This window comes from Brachycentrus maculatus, unplaced genomic scaffold (assembly GCF_059751285.1).
Source record: "Brachycentrus maculatus isolate JH-2025_06_01 unplaced genomic scaffold, ASM5975128v1 h1tg000011l, whole genome shotgun sequence".
Lineage (NCBI taxonomy): Eukaryota > Metazoa > Arthropoda > Insecta > Trichoptera > Brachycentridae > Brachycentrus > Brachycentrus maculatus.
In genome coordinates, this window is record NW_028280765.1 from 80,887 (window position 1) to 93,547 (window position 12,661).

Below are 12,661 nucleotides of genomic sequence, written 5' to 3' on the forward strand. Positions count from 1 at the left end.
TCATAGTATTGTAAACATTAAACTACAATTAAATTTGTGTAAATACTTATTTAAACAGCTAAAATGAGATTTCGAACAAACCGAAGACGATAATTCGGTTTTGTCATTAATTTAAAATTCAAATTAATAGTTCTGTTACGGAATATAAATATTAAAAAAATGACATCGCGTGACTAAATCAAGACATATTCGCCGTATTATTTCTAAATCACGGCATATTATTTCATGTTATATATTAAGCCGGATCTGCAGCAATTATAATTAAACAGCGATTCAATATGCGTCCCAACGTAGTATTTTCATAGGTGTTTCGTTTACTTCAGCGGTCGGGGAACCGGAATAAATTAAAATTCGGTAAAAATTAATTTTTTGGGGGGAATAAGGAAGTTCTTCTATTTTGATATTTCATAAACGTATTAGTATTTTTACAAATTTAAACAATTCCGAAATCGATTACACGCTGAAGACTATTCAAACTGATCTTACATAAAAAAGTCCCATTTTTAAGTAATTGTATCAAACATGAAGCAACATCATTTCTCCAAAAACTGAAAAGGAAATCTGAATTTACGTTTGATCCAATTTGAGAATTTTATTTTGTTTGTCTATTACATATGTACTTACTATTTTCATGTATTTTTTTTTTGTGTAAATTAATTCAATAAATAAGTTTTATTTTAAAATTACATTCATTTTCTTCTTTTCAAAATGGTGGGAGGGTAATATCGACTAACACAAAAATTATTTTGGGTAATGGTTAAAAAAGTACCCCGAACTGTAGTTTACTTTAATCTTTTTACTTACTACTCATATTATGATTAAAATATATTATTTTTTGACATATCCTCGATTATAATCACATACATGAGAAACGCCAGAAAATATCATTTTCATTTTTTATCATTTTAGCTTATAATTTGACTTTTAGATTTTAGCCTATGACGGTCGTCAGCTCCGTAAATGCCCAGAAATTCTTCTTCATCTTTGACGAGATGTCAAAAAATAATACAAAAAATAACTCCTATAATTGGAGATAATCCAGATTTGTCAACAAGTATTTGCACACTCTTAAAATGTTGTAAAAATTATTATCAGCACAAAAAAATATTACAAATTTAACTTGAATCACATTTTATTTAAATGCTTCTATTAGAAATTTTCTTTTCAACGTTACTAATATTCTTCTTCTTTGTGTGCCTTGTCAGGTACCCCAACGCCAACGTTGACGATCACTATGGCAAAGGCTTCGCGGTCCTGCGCCTTCCGGAACAATCCTCCTCTCCTCTCATTCCGGTCCAGTTGCGGATGTTGTGAAGCCACGATGTTTGCTTTCTGCTAAGTCCTCAGCATCCTTCAATCAATAATATTGATATTATAAATATAAATAATTTATAATGAAATAAATAAAAACATTAGATTCTTAATAATGGTGCGATACTGTAAAATTATTTTTTAAATACTTATATATATATATATATATATATATATATATATATATATATATATATATATATATATATATATATATATATATATATATATATATATATATATATATATATATATATATATATATATATATATATATTTATAAATATTTATATATGACGTCTCCGGTGGAATGAATTCTGTGTTTGCGAATATTCAGGTAGGTACTAATGCCTTTTCTACTAAAAAAAAAACACTGATATTATTTGACCAAACCAAGAATGGAATCAAATTATCAGATATTTTTAATTCGTCGTATATTTATTAATTTAAATAAAACTGTAATTAATTCAGTATGCGAGGTGGTTTACAAAATGAACCACAAAAATATTTAGATATTATCATAAGTAGGTACTTATCTGACATTTTTACTCTCGCGAAAACCTCATGTTAATTTTTCACACCTGTGAATTTTCATGGCTAACTTTCGCGGACAGCAATCTGAAAGTACAAAAAAAGCCGTTTCAATTTCACTAATGATTAATTGTGTTTATACAAATCATGGGTACTTTTTGACGGAATGTTGTTACCTTGCTAGCCGTAGTATAGCATTAGCTTGCATGGTAGCGTGGTGCCGGCGAAGTTTACAATCAGTCAGGCGACCGTTGCGCGGGAAGGTGCGCGCGCTCGACTCTTCTGTTTGCGCATGCTCTCTGTGCGTTCGAAATTTCAAATCGAATTTACCCAAAACAAACGAAATCGACTTTCCACACGTGTGTGTTTCTGCATTTTGATGTGAAAAAAAGAATTAGTAAGTTTTTTTCTGGAAATATATAGGGATAATGTGACGGCGATTGCGAAATAACAATTATTTAAAGTGTTTTTGACAGTTGCGTTTGTTTGTTATTGACATGTGGGATATCCGTTGAAAATAATTTGTGGATATTTGTTTTGTTGCAAGCAGTTTTTTTTAACAATTAAATTTTGAAGAAACTTCTAGCATCCGGTAAGCTTAATACATTTTTATAAATAATTTAAAATTCACTTATGAATATGTATTTTTTTAATATTACATTTAAGTTTTGTACTGACATTTCTTGGTGGAACCGCATTTTATATAATAAAATAACAACAACGTAGTTTTTTGCACATGAATTTTATTTGACCAGCAACCAGATTTTGCCGTAACTGACATCATCAGACTGGTGGTCAAATAAAATTCATGTGGAAAAATTCACATACTTGTTTTTTCATTGTATTGTTATTTTTAAATATTATTTTAATTTTTTTCTCTTATTTTGCTTAATCATTTTTGACCAACCATCTCGCCGCTTCTCCGCTGGGGTAGGCAGAGAGAAAAGAACGAAACACAACTCTGTGTTTGCATTCTACGCCTCTTCCACATTCATACATCTCCTCATACGTACCCGACGATATTTCGACTTCTGACCCACCCGCTTTCAAGTATTTGATATACCAGATCATGCCAGGTTTTCCTCGGCTTTCCTCAGCTTCTTTTTCCAACGACATTTGCCTTATAAATTAATATAATTTTCTTACGAATTTTTACATGAACATCAATATTTATATTATTAATTATTACAGAAATTTATCATTTCAATGCTTTTTTCAAATAAGTCAAAGCGACTTACCTGAAAATGTGTATTAAAATAGGAAATGATGATGGTTGATCTCGGACCTTCCGACTGATGATATTTTAAATATAGATGTTTTAAAGGCTTAATTTGCGATAATTTTCTTAATTAAAATTAAAAAAAATAAATGTTATAGAATTGTCGAAACGTGTCCCTATATAGAATCGACCTAAAAACCTCGTACATATCAGCCGAACCTTTTAAATTTCAAAATAAAATGAGAAGCAACTTGTTACTCTATCAGCTGAAATGATCAGATTATATTATTCGCGTATTTCATTTTATTTTAATAGTATTGTAACATTGATAGTGCATCGTTTCATGATTGCATTGTGTATTGTGTCACTCGGTATCGGCGTACGAAAGGATTATGTAAATAGCTAGTCACCATACAACAATAATATTAGCAATATGTACAAATGTACACGTACATGTATGCAATATTGTGTTGTCATACATTTTGATTCCACGTGATTAATTTGATGGCCACCGTTTGCTGTATAATTTATTAAATAAAGTGCCTGAGAAGAATACAAAATCATCCCATGTACATATTTTTATATGTACCTACCCACATTTTTACCGATCTTTGCGTCCTTACATTTTAAAAGCATTTGCGTCTTTACATTTTACATTATAAAAATGACGGATTAAACATAAACTGGTTTTTGTTTTTGGTAACCAAAGAGAATTTACGCTTTTTATTATTATTACTTTTTAGTATTGCTAAATATACTGACGATAAAAATAAAATAGGGAAATGATTATATACTTAACTCATATTAAATTAATGTTCTAATATGTTAAATTCACGTAAACAATTTTGGCAGGGGCGTTAAAAATATACATACTTCGAAAATTTTAATCTACACTTGATAAGTATGCAATGAAATGATTTCAGACTGTTGTGAAATGGATTTGATAAGTTTACGCACGTAGACAACAATATGTAATATCTACATTAAATAATAATGTTAACATCTTAAACTATATCCGGTCCCTATGTGAAGCATATGGAGTCCACAGACTGTCTCCAAGCTTTTCTGTCGGCTGCCAGATTCCTTACATCCTCTCAAGTAAGGTCAAAAGTTCAGTTGGTTCAAAATTTCAAATGTTAGTTATTCATTTTTTTTAATGTTTAAGCAACATCGGCATCGCATTAAAATACGCGTGTATGTATATATATATATATATATATATATATATATATATATATATATATATATATATATATATATATATATATATATATATATATATATATATATATACACGTTTGACGGTAAACCACCCCAGCGGTTTACCGTCCCCTGTTAGTAATCTATGGCGCAAACTCACAACTTTTGGCGTTTCAATGATTGATGATGATTCTTTTTGTCAGATTAAGACACATAGTTTTTTCTTCCTTTTTTGTCTTATCCGCTCTAAAGGGAATGTATTCAATAACTTAATTACTTTAAAATATTATTCCAAGTTTATGTCATTGATTTTATCCTGCCAGCAATTTCTCATCGTGTATTTGCTAAAATTTGACAAATGATATTTACCGTGAAACCAAAAAAAAGTATGCTATTATAATTACTTCTTCTTCTTCTTCTTGAAACCCTCATCCGCACCCGATGGTGCATAGGGCACCGCATCATTAATCGCAGTGTTATCTTGATCATTAACACATGAAGGAAAGGTGTTCAGCCCTCCGCTCCAGTTCAGGGTAATATTGAATAAATATTAGAGTGAAAAAATCACTTGTATTCATTTAACCCCCCCCCCCCCTGGGAATCGAACCCGGGACCTCCAGTATGGTAGCCGAGCGTGCTGACCATTACACCACAGAGGTGGACAAATAACAACGTAGCTATAAATTGATTAGATATAACAACAGGTAACCGAATGGCAATTAACACGTTAAGACTCGTGAGCATATCCTGTTATTCGTTCCTAGGATTGCAGCCAATGCGAATCCTTTTGTTATCCCAATTGTTTTATAAATCTTAAACAGAATGACATTAATAGCCTTATTGTGTGTTGCCCATACACCCTGGCCATTCTCCATCCGTAATGGGTGTCTAATTGAATTGAGATCCGAAGCAGCTGATAAATGATGATTTTCGAACGCGTGCTGTTGCCAGATCGGCATATCCTTTATCCCCAATAAATAATAATTCAATATTATCCGCCGTTTGATTCCCGGCACTGCGCACAATGGACAGTAGGCGGGCCGGCCAATAAATATGATACATCTAAGCGCAATATCTTATTCACTTCCATCTATGTACTATGCCCGCTTTATCACAATTATTATTTCTGCCAGGGGCTTACAATGCACAACTTTTAACTATTAATAATAATTCGAATTATAACTATAAATTAGCGAAACACGGAACTGGCAAAGGAAGGATGAAAGCAGGGTGAACGCTGTTGAAATGCGCTACCTCAGACGAATGTGTGGAAAATCATTATATGACAGAATTAAAAACGAAGATATAAGAAAGGAATGTAAGGCTGAACGAGGAATAATTGAAAAGATTAGGAAGAGTTATTTGCGGTGGTATGGACATGTGGAGCGAATGGATAACGAGAGAATGACTAAGAAAATATATGTGGCGAATGTGAGAGGGAAAACAGAACGAGGACGACCGAAAAAGACACGATCAGATCAATCGGAACCTAAAATCTGGCGGTGTCAAAAGTCTGCGTAATCGGAGGGCATGTATGACTAGATGTATGGATGTAAAGGAGGCGAGGAGTGTATGTCAAGACAGAAGAGTGTGGCGTTCCATCCTCTCTGCCTACCCCTGCGGGGAAACGGCGTGGTGGTAGTAGTAGTAGTAGCAAATTATATCTGATTTTGTTTTTTAGTTTCGAAGTAATCACCTTTTCTCTGTATAAACCTAGTACATAAGTAAACTCACATCCTAAGTAAAATCATACACCTAAGTGTATGCTGCTAACATAGAATTAATGAAATGTATAAACTCATGCCTCTGGCGAGAAAGCGAGTGTTTTTGCCTAGAATTCCCACTCATGAATTTCATGAAATTATAGTAACTTTAAACATAAATTCTGATGATGTCGGTTACGACGAAACCCACTTGCTGGTCAAATAAAATTCATGTGGAAAAAAATTACATAGTTGTTATTTTATCAATTAAAACGTAAAGAGTAAATCCACTCACGAGTAGGCAAAGGCTATAAAACTTAAATAGTTGAAGCCTGAATAGGGTCATGATAGGCGGTGTTGCATAAGTCGTAGCTAGATTTCAGAGTCACTCGGACGTTAGGTAATTCAAAAATTCATGATATTAAAGGTTTATAGGTAGGCATCTCAACTTGAGACGAAGATCGATCTTTTTTATCCGAAATAAGAACTGTTATTGTTTTACGGTTTCGAAGTAGTCACATTTTCTCTCATGATATGGTGTAGGTTTATATATTATAGGTGTCTTAACTTGAGACAGCGTCCATCTATTTCATCCGAAAGAAGAACTGATGTTGTTTTTCGGTTTCGAAGTAATCTCCCTTTTTCTCGTGATATGGTAGTTTTATAGATTAAAGATGTTTCAACTTCAGACGAAGCATTTATCCTTTTTATCAAAAAGAAGTGTGAGCATCCCAGGGCTTATGACCCGGGATTTTGCTGGCTTACATGACACTTTATACACTAATGTAAGATTCATCATTCTGCCCATTATTAAACATCCGTTTTCGAATATTTTTTAAAAGTGTATATTTGCACTCTTAGATTCCTTTCTTTAAGCAAGCCAAATGCCAGGTCGTAAGACCTGGAGTGCTCAGACTTCCATCTTCTTTCATATGAAAATGAGAGATACTTTGTCTGAAGATGAGACACCTATAATGGGACTTACTTTCTTTACTTACTCAAAAATTAACTTTACAGTTTCTGTAGCTCACTTGATCTGATAATCTATATAATCATGGAACGGTTTTGAGGAAACGCAAATAAAATGTTACGGTACATTTTGGGGTTTTGTAAAATTTGATGTATCAGAAAAAAAGGAGCAATTTTTTTATTTTATTCTTTTATTTTATATTAGAATAGATTTGTGTAAAAATATCGCCTACTTAATTCAATGCAGTCCTACTTTTGAAAAACATCGATTGTCTTTTAAAAAAATATTGTGTTCTTGTCATTTTTCCAAGTTGTTTAAAGCTGTAATTCTAAAGAATATTAATATATTCAGAACCAATATGTATTAGTAATAATAAATTAAAATAAATAAAAAAATAAAAAATATTTTTTTTTATTCATAAATCATCCATTTATTTTTGACTGAATCTGGACACACTGTTATTTGTTTGGGCACTAAAAAATTAAAATTTATTTGGTAACTTATTTTGTTTTAAAATTTCTTAATGCAAAAGCACGTGAGTAACCATTTAAAGAAATAGCCTTACAACTTATTAATCTATAGTATTTTCTAACCTTATTTAGAAGATAGAGACTTTATAAACAAAATGAAAGGATGTTGATAATAATAAATTATCGGCGATTAATTAAACGTCTTGTTTAAATGTCTGCCTATTTGCTTTTTATAGTTTGTAAGAAATCGTGATTTTTGTTAAAGTTCATTATACTCGCTTCAATAATTATTATTTTCTTTGGTAACCTTTGAAATTATATAAAACAACGATCACTGCCTTACATTTTACTTCTGAGCAAATGGTAGAAAATCATTAACACGATTTTCAAATCGGACATAAATCTAAAACATGTTCATGTTTGAACCTTTTGTAATGGAAAGAATGAACTAGTCAACTCTCTTTATAAAAAGTTCAACGATTTGTTTAGTTTTGCATCACTGCATCACTGACATCACTGTCTGCACTAAAAACATTTTCTCTATTATTGCGAGACAAAACATACGTCACATTATAACTGAATAAGGTTTATAAAAATCCGCATTGTGTATGTATTGTAGCATTATGCAGAATGCTTTTCAAAGATTTATTTTTATTATTATTTTTTAACTTTTCCGGTACTGATCATCCAAAAATTACCCGTAATACGAAAGGGGTACCAAAAGACCCCAGAAAATATTTGAATGGAAATCGTGGTACGCAGCTCGCGGCAAGTACTAAGTCGCCGCCAACTGAGTCGTAGGCGGTACGACCATTCCGACACACCGTCACTCAGTGACTGAATGAGAGCCCGAAAATTGGATCGAATGAAAACCGACTATTTTAGTTGTCTCGCTCTCTCGTAGTACCACATTTATCAGAGTGAAAGAAATAATATGTTGCTAGTAGACAAAAAAATATCGTGCTGATAATAAGTACGTTGATCTTACGCCAACGACCGATTGTTTTTTTACTATTTTTTTACCAAAAACAGTATTTTGAAACATTCAACGATTTGAATTTATAAAAATAAATAATGTAAAATTTTCTTTAATGTTATTTTTAAGCTGACCAAAAATATGGAGTATGTATCTCTAATAAAACTAATGTAATGGCACTTAAATTCATTAATGAGGGATTTCAATCCCCCTGTTTGGTCCGGCTAGGTTAAAAGAACATTTCGTTAAACATAATGTCACGATGATATTTCACGGCTCGATTTTTTGTTGCTATTCATTTGTTTGTTAACTCTGCACATATTGCAACAATTGCACTGGGAGGACATAAGTGTGCAGTGTGCAGTGCCCATGACTCTCTCCTCTTCTTCCCTCCTGGTGCCCGAGGCCGCGATCGCCCGCCATTCTGAGCAACTTGGGAAGATACCTATTAGTTTTTATGGTCCCATTATGATCGATGTGTACTTATCGATGGTCTGGCTATTTGCATCCAATACTCTATAATCGCTTTACCATCCCAGGGGCAGAATACTATCCTACCTATATTATCAATCTACGTTTGCCCCGCAAATATTGGAAAGTCGCAGTGTACCGTTATTTAATATTAATACGAGTATTATTATATTTCATTCAGTTACAACTCATTTTTAACTACTTCCTCAGTCTGACCGGATGGAAGTTTTATCACTTAAAATCATTGTTCAACCGCTTAAAAAGATACAGTTTGATAAACGATTTTATTAGGTATGTTTAATGAGTTATTTTATTATTATTACGTTATACTTTCGTGAAAACAAACGCAGCATTCTTACTTCATTTGTAACAACTAATACTTTTCGTATCGTTTAATTTTAAAAAATCTTATTTCAGACTTCGAAAATGTTTGATAAACAGTAATAAATGTTGATTGCAGTATTTTAAGATTTAAATGAAAAAAAGTATTACAACTTTGTGTATACGAAATGTAATACTTTGATTACACTATAGAATATATATTTTATAGCACACACCATTAATATTTTTCATTAGGTATACAATGACAAATTAAAAGAAATTTTATTTTAACTTTTAAATGCCATCTTAAAGGGATACGTTATTTATTTAATTGGGGGACAGGCAACAATAATTTACTAGAAAAAAATATGATTTTCGATTGATGAGTGTAGGATAGAGGTGCAAGGATCCGTGTAATCTATGTATTTTTTTCTACTTGGTAAATTTTTAAACATGTTCACGAAATACATCAATTCAAAATCTAATTCAATGACCTGTCTGTCACAAAAAAACGAGTACGTAAGTTCAAAACATGTTTTATTTGATATTTATCCAATTATATTGACATAACTTTCTCAATACATAATCTTTCGTGACTCGCATGAGATATTTGAATATTTTAATCCGGATTGTCCACTTACCCACACATACGTCGAATTAACATTGCTTTAATTTTTCATAGTAGATCCAGGTATTATAAATATATATTATAATCATTATTTGCCAAAATTATATGTATGCATCTCTATAATTTCAACCGAATATAATTCACGTTTATGTATATGTTACATGTATGACTTTAATGTGTTCCGTTACATTATGAATAACTAAACAGTTTTTTTTCCTTCCAAGTCTTCTGCGAAAAGGCATTTTTATTTATCATTTCAATGTTAAGACGTGACCTGCCTGTTAGGTCTCGAGTCGGTTCTTGTTATTATGCCAAGTTTTTAGTCAAGCTTACGAGCGGAAAATTGCGTTAGAAAATAATATTAATACTATACAATTTAAAAGGGAAACATATTTACAGTATTCTGTACTATTTTATTTTTGCAGCATTTTTGTAATCATTTTCAATGAAATGTTTTAACATTTGTTGCACGCCTTCTTTCTCCATTAAAATCAACCTTCTAGCACCTTCAAATGGATTTTATGATAACTTATATAATTTTAGATGTGGTATTTGCTAAAACGCGTTATTTTCTAATTCTGTTTCTATATTGCTTTGGCCTTTAGCAATTTTAGATGCCATAGTAATTATCTTTTGACATTAAAAGTTGCTAGAATGAGTTCTTTCTGTTTGAAATATCATAGTAATTTTCTTAACCAATAAATGGAATTGAGTACAGTTTCATTTGTTTTGTATTGCTGTTATTTTGTATCATAATAATGGTGATATATCTCCATTTTAATTATAAGTAGTATAAAATCTGTCAAATAAATATCAAAAGCTTAACAATCCTTACACATGCATTTGAGTATGTGTATGATGAAAATACTTGTATACTTAACTTAAACACCGACTAACGATGACATTATGCTACTTCCCGCAGCGGCAGGCAAAGAGGATAGATTGCCACACTTCTCTGTATTTGTAGACATGTTTCTCTTCTTCACATTAAAACATCTCCTTATACATTCAGGTTATTATTTCTACTTCTCTGCTAATGTCCATTTTTAAGGATTTTATATTAAAGGTAAAACAAATATTATAGAATAATAAACATTATTTTGTTTTGAACTATTTCTCGTCTTATCCACAATTACAACATTCTCAGCATAAGTACACGTAAGTACTAAAATGCACGAATTATTGCTACATACTCGCTAAATTCCGTTTGCTTACATATTAAGTAACTTGAGATAGTTCTACTTTACCTTAACAAAATGGAATACATGTCGATAAACATTAAAACATATGGCGTTGGTCAATCGGGGGTGATTTGATTCGCTCGCGAACAAACCGAATAGCCAACAGTCCTCTCTTTGCACTCTAAAAGTCTCGGAAAATAGCCTCGTTACCTATGCCCGCCGCGCCGGCCGGCTCTGTCGGTGATTATTCAATGCCAGTAAACCTCAACCGACAGATTGCCCCACCCATGCCACATTTCCCGACAGAAGGATGTCGGTTAAACTCACAAAGAAAACTCGGCACGTTTCGTAAAAGATATCAACAATACACAGGTGGCGCTCGCGCATAACTCCGATTGCGAAATGCGATGGAGATTACTCAAACTTGTATGCGGGCCCACTGTCCTCGCAGGTGAGCGATTACAGAGAGATAAATGATATTTTTTTATAAGGAATTATGCTATCGCGGACGTGGTAGGCTGAGATGATCTGGTGTCCACCATTTTGGTCGCTAATGGCGAGCTGACGTGTTTGGGATTATCACAAGTAATCCTTCTTGTAAATTTACATGACTCAATCACGCAATACGTGAGTCCCAAAGTACTAGAATATGTAATTTACCAAAATGTAAATGCTTTGGACATATGGAACTATTGAGTGAGGAAAGAACGGTAAAATGAATTTATGATGTAAATGTAGTAAATTGAACCAGAGAAAGACCGAAGAAAACTTTGGAATGATCTAGGGCAGGGGTTCCCAACCTTTTTGTAATCTAGAGCACATTCTAAAATATCGATAGGGTGGCGGGCGCCACCTATATTCAATCGACTTATTTTTAAGTACTGTCAGCAAAGGAACCACTCATACATACAATATCGCAAACATACGAACGTATTTAATAAACCCAGGCGCTCAAAACAATTAAAACCAACAAATAAATAAAAATAATTCACATTTCAGATTAATGTTTATGAAAAAATTCTGTCTCAGTCGAATAGTGGTGGGCACATACGAATCGTTCCGCGGGCGCCATGGTGCCCACGGGAACGGGGTTGAGAACCTCTTATCTAGGGCATAGTCAGGTCGGGAGTCGGAATAACCAGCGGGTATATATGAGGAGATGCATGAATGTGGAAGAGGCGAAGATTGTTTGCGAAGACAGATTGGTGTGGCCTCCTATTCTCTCGGCCTATCCCTGCTGGGAAGCGGTGTGATGGTTACTTAGTTATATATAATTTATTATTAGATTAAAACCAATATTTTTAGCTTTCCCACTTTTTTATTTGACCAGCGACCGGGTTTCGTCGTTACCGACATCATCAGACTGGTCGACGACATCATCACCAGTCTGATGATGTCGGTAACGACGAAACCCGGTCGCTGGTCAAATAAAAAAGTGGAAAAGCTAAAAATATTGGTTTTAATCTAATAATAAATTAAAAATGCAATTCCATCACAAAGTGTCAGTGGATAATATAAATCTATTAGTTATATATATATATATATATAGATATATATATATATATATATATATATATATATATATATATATATATATATATATATATATATATATATATATATATATATATATATATATATATATATATATATATATATATATATATATATATATATATA

The 12,661-nt window shown here is 32.3% G+C and overlaps 1 protein-coding gene across 1 annotated transcript in view; it reads left to right on the forward strand.

Annotated features, from left to right (window-relative positions):
• The first annotated feature begins 2,076 nt into the window (after positions 1-2,076).
• Positions 2,077-12,661, forward strand: part of LOC148313441 (uncharacterized) — a 144,394-nt gene continuing 133,809 nt past the window's right edge. Inside the window, exon 1 of the mRNA XM_088262074.1 lies at positions 2,077-2,434. The gene's annotated coding sequence lies outside the window, so the exon portion shown is untranslated. The remainder of the gene's footprint in view (positions 2,435-12,661) is intronic.